A 14,281-nucleotide genomic window follows, 5' to 3' on the forward strand; every position below is an offset into this window, starting at 1 on the left:
CAATTTATGGTTGTAGTTTCTTTATTTATTTTGCTTATTGAAAAACATAATGACATTTTTCAAACTCCTGCACAGCCAAAAAATTACTCAAATCCTGAAATGGGTTATTGTGACCAGGTGTTCCCTTTTGTGTGTTACGCATACCTTTCACCTCTCCTGATTTTTGCAGAATGTCCAGATTTTTCTATAAATGTTTGCCCTGCCCCTCACAGTGTTCTTGATTTTCTGGTAAATTTAGAGTTGCCAGAAGATGTTAATGCTGGCGGTGGAGGTCCAAAGGGGCATGTAGTGACCTGAAAAGGGCATTTTTACTTTTTTCTTCTATTGTTAACTCTGATAAAAGATGTACAAATAAGATATGTGTTGAATAGCTGCATATACAGCCAACTGTTATTGCATTAAGATAAATTCCACATAAATTTCATAGTAAAATTATAAATTAAACTACTGTCTCTCATTACCCCATTCATAGTATGAATAGCACATGTACTTTTACCTGAATGCCTGGCCTTTGAGTATACCACTCAAAACGACTGCTTATGTGCTGAAAACCTGAATGAGTAAATGAAAGGAGGACAGAAGTTTTAACAGGCAATGTTAAACTCTGGCATCTGTGTGTTATTTGGGTACTGCAACACTTAAACTACATAGTGGTGAACAGGAATTGTAATTTCTATATGGCATGGACTCTATGATTTCAGTCTGTTTCTAGCCATAGTCCAGGCAGCTTAATGTACACATTATATTGTGAAAGTGGATATAATGAAGATAGGTTGGCCATTTCCAAATTCAGAATAAAAATTATACACTGAGCTGTCAGCACTGGCTTTATATTAGTTCGCTGAAATTTATTTTCCACGAACAAGTAATCATCGACCCCTATTCAGTGAAAATCACTTCCATGATTCACTGAATAATCTAAGAGCAAAAAAATACTTGCCCAGCAGCACAAAGGACCTACATCTAGCTAAATTGAGCCCACCCAAGTGGGGGGCTTCACCCCCACACCCCCCTGATGTGGGCTCTGTGCCTCCCACACACCCCAACTATATATACCAACTCCAAGATGTCATTACAGTGGAGAAAAGGGCAAAGTTGTGTAGTTAGGCAACTATGTGTTTGCCCTTGGAATATTCAGCAAATCGCCAAAGTGATTTTCACTGATTAGTGGTCTCTGAATTCGTGTTCACTGAAAATAAATTTTGGCAAATTAATATAGACCTGTCAGCACTATAGTCAGAAATAAACTAAAACCAGAGTCCATGCTGCTGTTTCCTCTGGTATGTCCTAGAGTATTGGGGACAATAAATGCTGGTTTCTAAGTTTGATTAAAAGAACACACACATACATACACATAGGGACAGCCACAGACTTTGATACTTAAATCTGTATCATAAGTTTTCAGTTCAACTGTAGAAAATAATATTGAAATAAAATTTGCATGCAATTGTGTAGGTAAATTTACTATAACAGTAGATGTTCAAATGATCCCTGCTGCAGTAGCCTAAGCTATACATTGTATATCCTGCAAAGATTCAGGGCGCCTTCCACTCACCCAAACTATTAGCTTGAGCTGAGCTGGCTAAAAATATAGGCTTGGGTACCAAGACCTTAAGAGCTTTCATGCCAACTGAGAGAGGGAGGCTGAGCCCTGAGGAGACATTGCTAGGAATAAAAAAAAAATGCCTAAACACTGGAATAAAAAACACACCAAAGAACAAGGGGGGGGGGGTGGATGGAGTGAGTGGCTACTGCAACAGTGATCATTCAAACATCTACTGCCATGGTAAATTTATTTACACAACTGTACTATATTCTTCATATTGATCATTGCTGTGATAGCCTAAGCTGTGTGGGTAGATTACCATAGCTTTAAACTTCTGGGAGGTAGAAGAAGGGTCCAGGAAGCCCTGGATAATGATCCTAACAAAACTTGACCTAGACCTAGAGAAGGAATCTAGCTTGTTATGTTTTGTAAAAGTATGTACAGAGGACCAAGATGCTGCTTCTAGAATACTTCTGTAATTCAACCCCTCCCAAAAAGCCATAGATGGAACTAAGGCATGATAGAATATGGTTTGATGCTGCCTGAAACAGTTTTGTTGCAGTGGGAATAACACAAGGTAATAAACCGAGATATCCGTTTTGAAATAGTCTGCTTTGACATAGGTTGTCCCTTCTCCTTACCTTAACAAGAAATGAACAACTGAGTGGAAGTTCTGAAAACAATTTGTGATGTTAAGATAGTACCTGAACTGTCTGTGGACATCCAAGGTATGAAATATCCTTTCTCCCTCATCTCCCTCATTCTCCTCATCTGTGTAATAACACAGGGATATGGATAGTTTGTCTGTGGAAAATGAAATAGGATTTACCTACCATAAGATCTTATAACTCAGATGTACTTCTTGCAGAGGTCAGAGCAAGGCATAAAACTATTTTCCATCTTAAGAACCTCGAGTCAGCCAGATGTGCTGGTGCAAATGGAGCAAATATTAGTTTCTGTAACACAAAATTAATGTCCCAAGGAGGCACCACTGGTTTTCTTGGAGGTCTCTTATGTAAAACCCCCTTTATAAATATGTTTACATGGGAATGCCTTGAAAAAGGTGGATCCATGGTCAGACACTGAAATAGCAAACAAACCAACCTTGATAGAGGAGTAAGCAGGCAAATAGAAAAGCAACTCACACAAATATTGTAAAACAAGTGAAACACTACTTTGAATGGGTTCAGGTTATATTTTTGGCACCAACTAGAAAACATTTTCCATTTGCTAATATATGATTTTCTAGTAGAGGGCTTTCTTGCCCCCATTGGTACCTCCTGCACATCCTCATTAAACAGGAGCCTAAAAGGTACCATGACCCTAAGATACAGACAGTCAGTTAAAGTTGTTTGGGCTTGGGATATATAAGATGTCCCTGCTCTTTTTTTAAACAAGAAACAGCTTTATTAAATTATCACTTTTGATATAGGCAATCATACATTTATATAAATGAAAACAAATCATGTTAATATACAGTTGCAAACATTATACATCACTTATAATCTATCCAGTCATTATCAGTCAAACATTACAAAGTGCATTCAATTCCTGCCTTCCCTTAAACCTCATTCCTCCTTCAAAACATTGTTCTTCATGTATTGTTCCCACAATTCCTATTTTTTCCATGTAATTTGTTCCTACCCTTTTCTAAAGCTCCCACTTCCAGTTGTTTTATCTCTGTTACTATATTCTCTACTTCTAGTACATTTGGTTTAGATTTTTATTTCCATTTTCTAGTAATTGCTTTTTTGGCATCCACCAGAATTCAGCTCAGCAATGCCTTACTATGTCTAGATAACTCCGATTCTGCATCACAGATAAACAAATAATTTCCTTTATTACACCAGTTTGTTCATCCAGTATTTCTGATAGGGTAGTCTGCAGGGAATTTTTGAAGTCTGCCAACTCATTACAATCCAAAAAATATGTTCCCAATTGCCTTTTTGGCTCTCTTCTTCTGTGACTAGATCCAGTCTGTAATGAAACTTGTGGTAACTGTCCATGGCCATTTCAAAAGATGGGATAAATACTGTTGTCTGACCAGAAGTGAATCACCACAATGATCTTGGGGGAATTCTTTCTTAATCTTCAGAATTACCTTGAATATCAGAAAGGGTAGAAAAGCATACAGGAATATTTCTGTCCAAGGAAAAGAAAAGGCATCTGTCTTCCAGGCCTTCTTGCATGAAGTCTAGGAGCAGAATTTTTCCAGCTGATTGTTCTTTGGGTAGGAAAAAGGCCTACTTGAGGAACTCCTCACAGATGGATCTGATCTTGGAAGATCCCCCGGTCTGATTTCCATTCATGAAGGTCTGCTTTTGTCCTCCCCAGCTTGTCTGCCACACAATTTTGCTCTGACAGAATGTAGGAAGTAGAGCGAGACTCTTCTGTAAAGCTATATCCTATAATATGTTTAGTCTGCAAAGGAGGTAAGACCTGGTTCTCCTTCATTTTTTTATGCACCACAATACCACATCACTGTGGTATTATCTGTAATAACTTGAAGTGGACCTGGGGCCCAAAGGTGATTTACCGAGTTGATTGCCTTGATAAGGGCAAATTTTCCCTTTACATTTATATGCTTGTGTCTGTGCTTGTTGTTGCAGATACCTTGCACTTTTATCCCCTTACCAAAGTGCAAGGTAACTGTGGTAACTGATTGTTTTGGAGCAGAAGGGGAGAGGGAAACACATGGATTCGGGGTACTTGATGTTTCCACCAAGTGATTTCTCTTCTCACATATCCCAGAACTGGAATCTGAAAAGATAATGGGTGATGGTGCTGGGACCAAAGAGACTTTAGATACCATTGTATCTTTCTCATGTGGAGTCATGCCAGGGGTATCATGAGAGTGATAGATGCAATGAGACTTAGAATCCTGATGTATTCCCTCTCTTGTCCATTAAGGGTATCCCAACAGTCACAGAAGACATTACTAACCCCCAGTCCATTGTTCCTGTATGTGTAACACCAGAGGGCTCAGGGGAAAACCCTGGAATAGATCTAAATGTAGATATATTTTTTCTTGTGAAAGAAAAGCTCTTTGTACTAAGGTTCTCTTAGAATCCCAGCCTGCATATGAGACCTCTCACCAAAGAGCGAGATTCCTGACCCTTTGAAAAAGAGTTTGCATAGATAAGCAGGACATCTATATATGGAAAAATGTGGATACCATGTAGCTTGCGATGTGCTATAACTGGAGCTAGACAATTTGTGAACACTCTTGGGGCAGTGGATAGCCCAAAGGGTAAGGCAGAGATGGATAATGTGATCCAGATACATAAAACATTAAGAAACATCTGAAGACTTATTGGATAGGAATGTGATGATAACCATCTTTTACATCTAAGGTTACCCGAAATCTCAAATGGGTTTGAAGGGGTAAGAGAGTGTGTTGTGAAAGGATCTTGAACTTGGGCACTATCACAAACACAAAAAGGTCCATAACTGATCTCAGGCATCTTCTTTTTTTTGGCATCAGAAACATTCTTGAATGAAAACCTATTCCCTACTGGGAAAAATGAACTATTTCTATTACCCCCCCCCCCATAAAGCATGTGCTGTAGGACAGGAGTGAAGTGGAATAATTCCCTGCAAAGGAGGGATCTCTTCCCAGTGAGTCAGTCTCATGATCCATTTGTCTGAAACAACCTGTTCCCAAAGAGAGAGAAATGGAGACTCTAACTTTCTGGAAGGGATAACAGACTGCCAGGGTTGGAGGTGAGATAAGACCACTTACATACTCATTCTGACTTTTCTCACTGTTCTTTGTTCTGGGGGGGTTCTGGCTTTCCTTTAGGGAACCTCCCCATCATTGTTTTTATAATGTCTGCTTACCAGCATATTGCTGAGACTGTTTGCTTTGTGTTGCTTCTTGATGCAATTGGACAAGGGAGAAAAATAATCTTTGGAAAATTTAGAGAGGGAGGGATAAAACAAATCTGAGAGATTCCATGTATATCAGTTTAACCACCTCATCACATTTTTGATAACCTTTGCAGCAGTTAGACCAAAATCTCTATCCAAAGGTGAATTTAAAAGCTCATTTTTACAAACTCTAGAAGGTTCTGAGAATAAAGCCAGGCAAACATCCTCAGCACAGTAGCAGTGGTAACATCACTGGATGTGGTATCTACAGTCATAAACCCACTTTAAATGACCAGTGACCTGAAAAATAAAAGAAACCAAACCACACAGAGCAGATGTTTTCATACAGGGAGGAACTGCAGATAAACCAGTACTCATATTTTCACAATTAATCACAATAAACTTTAACATATGAGCCTGAGAACTCAAAATTATAAAAATTTAAGTTGCTGAAAAAAACATTTTTTCCCAAATTTAAAAATAGTTTTACCCTCCTTTTCAAAACGGGATGGATTAGAGTTAATTGTTTGGCAGCAGCTGGATTAACTTTAGCTGCTGGGTCATGTTTGGGAAGAGTGTATATAAACTTAAAAGACTGAGGAACTTTATGCATTCTATTTGTCTTTTTATGGGTAGTAGGCCGAGTATCAGGAGAATTGCAGGCAGTGACGCACACTTCCTCCAGAGCTGATAGAACTGGGGAAAGGGGTAAAGGTTCTGGAAATTCCTTCTCTAACAGTTGAAAGTGTTTCCTGGGGGACTGAGAAACCTCACTGTTCTCCCACTGAGTACACTTGCACATTATGGAAATAGTCTCGGAGAAAGAGAATCATTGATAGGGAGATTCAGGTAACATGCTCTCCACCTAGTCTGAACCAGTATTCTGAGGGAAAAAACTGCCTCTATCCCATCACATTCCTTACTGGATTTAATTTTTTGAATCTCTTCAGGAAAAGAGAAATCACTTTTTTGTTTACCAGAAACCACCTGATAAGAATGGTCAATAACCTGTACAAGACCCTGAGATGGACTTAATAAACTACTCCTGTTCAGTGAAACTGGAGCAGGAGTGCTATACATTTTAGTTTACTGTTTCTTTTTTACAGGAAAATTAAGTCAAACACATTTTTAATGGCTGCAATAGCTTCCTCATTGATGGGCACAACATTCTGGTTAAGAAGGGGCACTTTCCCTGCCCCTTCTTGCAACACCAAAAGTGGTTCTCCCTTGTCCACTAAGGGGAGCCCAATAACTGCTAAGGACATTGCTAACCCCCAGTGCATAGTGGCTGCATTTGTCAGACAGAGGAATCTAGGGAAACATGAGATGAGGAATCAGCTTGACCACAGCAGAGTCTCTCACTTGCATCTGAGGCAAATTAAGAGCATGCTATAGTGGCACGCACCGTCACTGAATTTTCACTTAAGGCATAGACAAAGATGCATTTATATGAAAGAAAACAAACTATGTGAATAATTTCTACTAAGCATTATGAGTAATGATCTTTGAGATATAACAAAATATTTATTGACAATTACTCAGATAAACAGCACTAAACACTTTCTTTATAGTGAAAACCACCACACTTCCCATGTGTAGTATATTATAATCACTTGAAGTTGCTGCTTCACAATAAAAAACAGCTGGTTTCCTGATAGGATGAATTTGCATAGAAATGACTCCTGCTATGATAAATTAGCTAAATTTGCAACAAATCTCCCTCATAGGACCTGACATTGTCATAGCTTAAAGCAATTAAACTGGCTTAAACTGCACAACTACCTAACATACAACTAACTGCAGCACACAAGCTAATTCATCATCCACAAAAATGCCCAGCACTACAAAACTTATTACTGCCCTACTGTCCAGCAAGGGACCTCCATTCTAGTAAAAAAATTCTTATTACTTACAAATAAGTCAAATAATGTTGCAGGAGACTTGCTCTACTCCCAGTACATTGCTAAAATCTGGAATAGTATCCCCATACAAATAAAACTCTCTGACAAACTCAATAGTTTTAAACCACTGCTTAAACAACATCTTAACTAGTCCTGGTCCTTTACATGCTCATCACAATGATAAGACTTTGTGTTCACCATATGATACTCTCCAAATACTTTCTCTCTACCTCTCACTGAAATGACAAAACAATTTTTATACATAACTGCTGCCTGTACAATCTACTAAGTTGCACGTGGGCTTTCTACCTCTGTAAAATCTTAGAAGGTATAAATTGAAGTACTATTTGTGTATAAATGTAAATACAAATCTAACTAGTCTGTGTTTAACTGGAACTTGGTATAATACAATGTAAACAAATGGAGATTTTTTTTCCCGGGCCTCTGCTGAACATGGGTATTACCCAACTGGACTTTCCCAGTAAACAAAGACAAATCAAATAAATAAATAAATAAATACATTTATTGAGTAATATTTGCTAAATTTTACATTGCCAGCTTTTCTTTTAAATAAAAAAGGAATATTGCAATAAAATGATAAATTATTTTCCCTGAATAGCTGTGAATACTCTCAACCTCTTAGTGCACGAAATCTAGTTAAAGCCTAAAATAATGGTGAAACAAAGAGCCAAAATATTGCTATTATAAACTTAAAAAGTTGCTAGAATAACAGGATTTGTGTTAACATACATTTTCTGAAGAAAATGAAGCCTGAAACTCAAATGTATGTCATTATTTAGGGGTTTCAATCCTCAATGATTTGCTGGAAAACCGCAATTTTTTTCAGGAGAACAGACCAAAAAATATGAGGCAAAAATCTGTACATTCTGCAAAAATCTGTACATTTGGGAGGTATGCATGCTTTACAGTTCAAAAAAATAATGTTCCCTGGAGCAACCTCCTAATGTAGGAGTCTGATTCTGAACCCTCTATACACTCATGCATGCCCACATGTACTCACATATACTCTCATACAGGCACTCACTCATACTCACATATACACATGCACTCACGCACAGTTATATTCATGTAACCCCACACTTGCATACCTGCACTCACGCACACTCGCATATACACATATACTCACATGCAGTCATATACACATACTCATAGACTCGCATGCATGCACTTGTGCACACTTGCATACATGCACACATGCACACTCGCATATACACATGCACTCACGTACATCTGCATATAAGCATGCATTAGCACACAGTCACATACACACACTTGCAAACACTGGCATATATGCAGTCACGAACGCTCACAGAAAAACGGACATACACATATTAGCACAAGCAAACACACACACACACACACACACACACACACACACACACACACACACACACACACACACACACACACACACACACACACACACACACAACACACAAACACAGACGTGCACATGAACGAATACACTTTCGCTTTTTATGATGTCCCTTTTCTCTTGTCTCTGGCACAGCTTTCTTTAAAAAAAAATCTGAACCGGCAGCTGGGGGCACAGTTCATGACTTAGTGGTGGGCTGCTTGCCCCCCCCCCCATAGTCGGCCTTAGGCATAGGCCAACTAGGCAGCCACCTAGGGTGCCGCTCTAGCAGGGGCACTTTTTCAGTGTTTATTTGGTGTAGGTAGACCAGGATGGGAGCACCAGGTGGTATGGTGGGGGGCGCCATAGAGCCATTTTGCCTAGGGCACCAGTTGATCTAAGGCCGCTCCTGCCCCCCCCTCTCACATTATGGTTCCAGCACCTTTGGTAAATTACTGATGATCACAGCAAGTCAGGATTGACAGTCACTGAAATGTTATACTTATTGTTCAAAAATGAATATTGATGCAAAACTCCTTGTTCTATTTATTTTTAAGTGAAGTACAGTATTTTTTTAAATTGTTCTTAATTTTATCACCACCCCATTATTTTTAGCTTTCTCTTGAATTCTTAACCAAGTATTGAGATGCATAGTGCTACCCCAAAACATTAAAATCTAAATACTTTCTATTGATATTATTTCAGCAAACTAGAAATAGAGTGCTAGTCTGTTTTCATGTTGCTGCATTTGCTTGGTACAATTTTTATATCTATTAGCGATGTTTCCTTGGAGGGGACTGGAATCGTAATTTGTTTGCTCGTGGTGTCAGTAGCTCAGCAGGTAGCATGCTTGTTCTTGATGCAGAATGATGTAGGTTTTATTTCCATCCTAGGTAGTTAGATTAATTTTTTTCCAGTACTGACACTGCAGTGCAGGATAAGGGGGGGGGGGGTGCTCCACTCCTGTGTGATCCTCCAAATGAGACATTAAACCATGGCCCCATCTATCTGAGTTGATACTAGCTCAAATGTATGTAAAAGATGCCATGGCACCTATCAAAAAGATTAAGAGAAGTTCCCTAGTGTACTTGCCAAATTTCTGCTAGTCAGTATGAATACCACAAAGCCACTGGCCTAGTGGGACTAACCTGATCAACAAAAAGTATAAATCAAACAAGCAATCAATAATGGCTGTCACTGTATCTCAGTTATTTCATTATATCTTTGCACTCTTGGTTATTTTGATGCATTAGAATCATGAAGTGGTTATGGGTATTAATTATATCTCAATGGACCTGCCACTGTAAAATGATCATGGAGTTTTTTTTTCCCCCAGAATCCACTTTAAGCCCATGTTATACAAGTCATGCTAGACATAAGGAAGTCATTTTGTTAACTTTTATGTAGTAAGTCAGAGGCATCTTGCAAGGCTTCTGGAACCTATTTTCATTTTTTCACTTTTTTTTTGTTTCTTTTACTCTGATTTGTATTCTTAGAGCAGCTCTTATATCTTTAACAGTAGTTGAAAATGCTCAACAAAATAAAGTAGCTGAAATGTATGTTTTAAGGTTTCCAGTTTTAAATCCAGGTGCTGACAGATCCTCTCCCACATTTTTCCAAAGATGTCAAAACTCTCATTGTAATCCAGTAGTTGTTATCCAAGCACTAACTTCTGCTTCAATGAACTTTTAACTGACATTTAAATTACTTTGTTATTCACCTGGGTCGAAAGTGCGAAGACGTGTTTTAACCTGAATGATGGCAAAATATGCTGCATTTGTTTAAAAATATTTTCCTACAATACAACACAAAACAAAATAGTCCAACTTTATGTTTTTGAATTTGAGGTATAAATACCTTTGCACATGACATTTTCTCACCTTTGCTGTATTGACAGCTGCAACCTTGACTTGTTACGCTGTAACATATCAACACTTCATCCTACCCATATTCCTTGAGCATTACATATTAGTAGCTTTTCTGTGTTGTGAACATTATCAGGATTTGTAAGATTACGACATTGATTTTTTTCCCATAGGTCAATGGTCTTTAATGTTTAAAAGGGATGTAAGGGTGAGTTGTTGCCATGTATCATGCATTCTATATTTTATTGCAATGGTGCTTTGAAGTTTTTTTTCCCTACATGTCCTATGTGCCCAACAGCTAGCTACTGTGCCCCTATTGTGTCCAGGCAAGAAAAGGAACTTGAAAGCATCAGTGCTTCCCCTTCCTTTCCGAAACTGCCTAACTTCTAAGTTTGCCATTAAGATCAATGCGTGAATAGATAACCCACCTCCACCCATCAGCAGACACTAAGGAGAGAATCAAGTGGGGAATGTTCAGTTTAGGTTGTGACAATAATTTCTTCAAGGCAAACACTGTATAGTCAAGAAGAAAATTTAAAGATTGTCAGGTAAATTTTCAAGTCATTACTCCATGAAGGCCTTAGTCACTTTCTGCAAAACACACACACACACACACACACACACATACACACACACACACACACACACACACACAAACACACACACACGCACGCACACACACACACACACACACACACACACACACACACACACACACACACACACACACACACACACAAAAAGCTTCCTTATACTGGGCTTGAAATATACATAATTGATTACAAATAGGTCAGAAATAATAAATGCCCAGTCATTCTCCTATAATAGAGTACAAAACATTAATTAATGTAAAGTCTATATAGTATTTACATATTGCGATATTGATTTTGGATTCTGTTGGATGGTAGACACTATAGCTCTTAGCAGGTGTCATTGAGGTTTTCCCTTTTCAACATCTGAGTATCACAAACCCACACCTGGAATGAAGCTTTGGGCCTGGCCCTCTACAAATCTGATCCAGTTTGACACCAAACAGCCACAATCCTAGAAGTATAGACTTGACTACACAGACGTATATTGTATATTCCGAGCTCTTCTAAGCTCCCCTCTCCTACCCATTCTCCATGGCCTGTTAACTTGGAGGAGGATTTGTTTTTGACTTCACAGTGATCCCTTGTTGCTTATCAAAATGTCAGAACCGGAGTTCATAAAAGCCCACAGTTGGCAGTTGACATTAAACTTTGTCAGCCATATTGCCTTGGCCTCTGATTTCATATCTGAAAAGTTGATGTGAAAAAGGATCCCTATGAGACACCACTTGTGATACTTTTTTTATTCGTGCATTGCTATTTTTTATTTTGGAAGAGGAACTCTCCAACCTCTACTATATGGGTTCTTTTCATAAACCAGTTAGCAATATGATAGATAACAAATGGTTGACATTTTGCTGGGTGACTTTGTCTATAATAACTGCATTAGAAATGGTATTGAAGGCCTTGGGTAAGTCCAGATATGCTGTATGGATACTGTATGCTGTATGGATACTCTAAACCTCATGCAGAGCTTTGTTAACCTTTCCAAAGAAGTCTACCAGATTGAGCAGACACAATCTACCTTTCACAAAACAAAACTGATTAAGATCTAAGGTCAAAAGGTTGTTTATATTGTTATTTGTGAAGTCTACTAGGATGTATTCCAACTCACTAAAGATGATGTGTGTGCGGCTTATGATTCTAAAGTTATTAATGTCAATAGTATGGCCACCCTTACGCAATGCATCACTATGGCCATTCTATAATCCTTGATGACATAACCAGTGGTCAGGCTTAGGCTGCAGAGGTTTGGTGGGGACAGAGCTAAAGTATGCTTAGCAATGAGTAGGATGCAGCTGAGGATGCTGTCAGAACCAAGCAGATGGTGTTTTTGGGTTTGGACAGGGCTGACAGTACTTGAGCTAGTGTGATTTTAGGAGAGGGAGATTCTAGCAATTCACTAGGGGAGCAGAGGTTTGAGTAGGTGAAATAAAATTAAACATGAATTTGTCAGCAAGGATGTTGATAATAGCTTCAGGATCTGAGCGGACAGTACTATTTAGTATCAGTTCAGAGACGTTTTGTGGATTGTAACTAATTTTCCTAATATCGCTAAAAATGCACTGTCATTGTCTTTGGTGATAGAGACTACTTACAATTCATAGATGACCTCACATTTTTTAAATTTTGCATTTAAGGGGTTTGCTCATCAGATTTAATTTTTTAATACTTGGCCAGCGGAGTCATAATAAGGAGATAACAGTCGCTCCTTCTTATTGTAAAGTTTGTTGATGTAAGAATTCCACTATATGTGCTAGTTTTTAAACTTGTCATTTTGTTTGTGTCACATGGGCACTGATACCTCAATGCTAATTCCTAGAAGAGAGTAGAATTCTGCAAACTTTGTCAAGGTGTTATCTTGGGACCTACATAACGATTTATCCCAGCTATATTTTTGATATTGTCAGTAAATAATGTATAGTTAAATTTACAGTAATCCCTAAATGTAATCAGATTTGTAATATTAATAGCATGGTTTCTGAGGGAGAAGATAACAGCCTGGTGGTTAGACTTTACCAGAGAGGCAGGAATAGATGCTGGAGTACAAGTAGAGGATATGTTAGTTAAGACTAGATCAATAATATTTGCACTCCTGTTGGTGGAGGTGAATATCTGGTCAATAGTTTACATTAACAAAGTCAAGGCATCTTTTTATATACTTGTTGCATGGGCAAATGTTTGCCAGTTAATGGAAGGGTAGTTTATTTTATTTTATATTTGTTAACCTGGCCAGTATGGACCTATTTCAAGTTCAATCTGGAACAAGAAAATATTACATATATTCAAATAGAAAAAACAAGTATAAAGCCATGGTGCAGATACTTGATAGGTTGCAAAGCACAATAAATTTAAAGCAAATATTTACATAAAGTTATTAACTGAATAATTTGTGATATAATGAATATTCTTCTTTATAATAGATGGAAGTTTTAGTTTTAGGGTAAAGGAGTGAGATTAATAGGGTGTAATGATAAAGTTAGGAGAATTGAAAGCTGAGCTGAGTATTAAGGTAGAAGTTAAATAGATAAGTGTAATGAATAGTACTGTATGGATATCTATTGTTTTTTTTAAGCATAGTCAGAAATTGTTATTTGTGAGGATTTTAAATTATGAGATCTGTTATGATAAGGCATTTGTTCGAGATGCTGCCTTTAAAGAAGTTTCATAGGTTTGTTGGTATATACTAGACTAATGACCACAAGAACCTTTTTAAACCTAGTCATACATCCCAAATATATACAACAAGTTTGGTGCCCTAAAGGTTGTTGTTTGAGGTATATGTAAACTAGGGCACATGTGGTCAAACATTTACAGTTTGCATCTATCCATTAGAGATATAAGTGACAGACCAAGAGTGAAGTTCTGATTACCCATCCTATAGTCCAGTTTATGGTCGAATTTGGATAGAGAAGAATTCTGCTTCACATGGATGGGAAGCCTGTTCCAGAAAAGGGGTAGTCCCTGAGATATATACCTGTTCCTCCAATGTGTCCTTTAAAAGTTGCAAGCAAGGTTTAAGTCCCCAGAGGAGGTAGTACTGATGCTATTTCTTTTGCAGATATGTAAGCAGTCCATCAAAGTGGGATCCTGGAATGCCTTATACAGTAGATTTTGAACCACCATATACAGCA

Source organism: Protopterus annectens, chromosome 4.part0, assembly GCF_019279795.1.
Source record: "Protopterus annectens isolate FY-2018-M chromosome 4.part0, PAN1.0, whole genome shotgun sequence".
Classification (NCBI taxonomy): Eukaryota; Metazoa; Chordata; order Ceratodontiformes; family Protopteridae; genus Protopterus; species Protopterus annectens.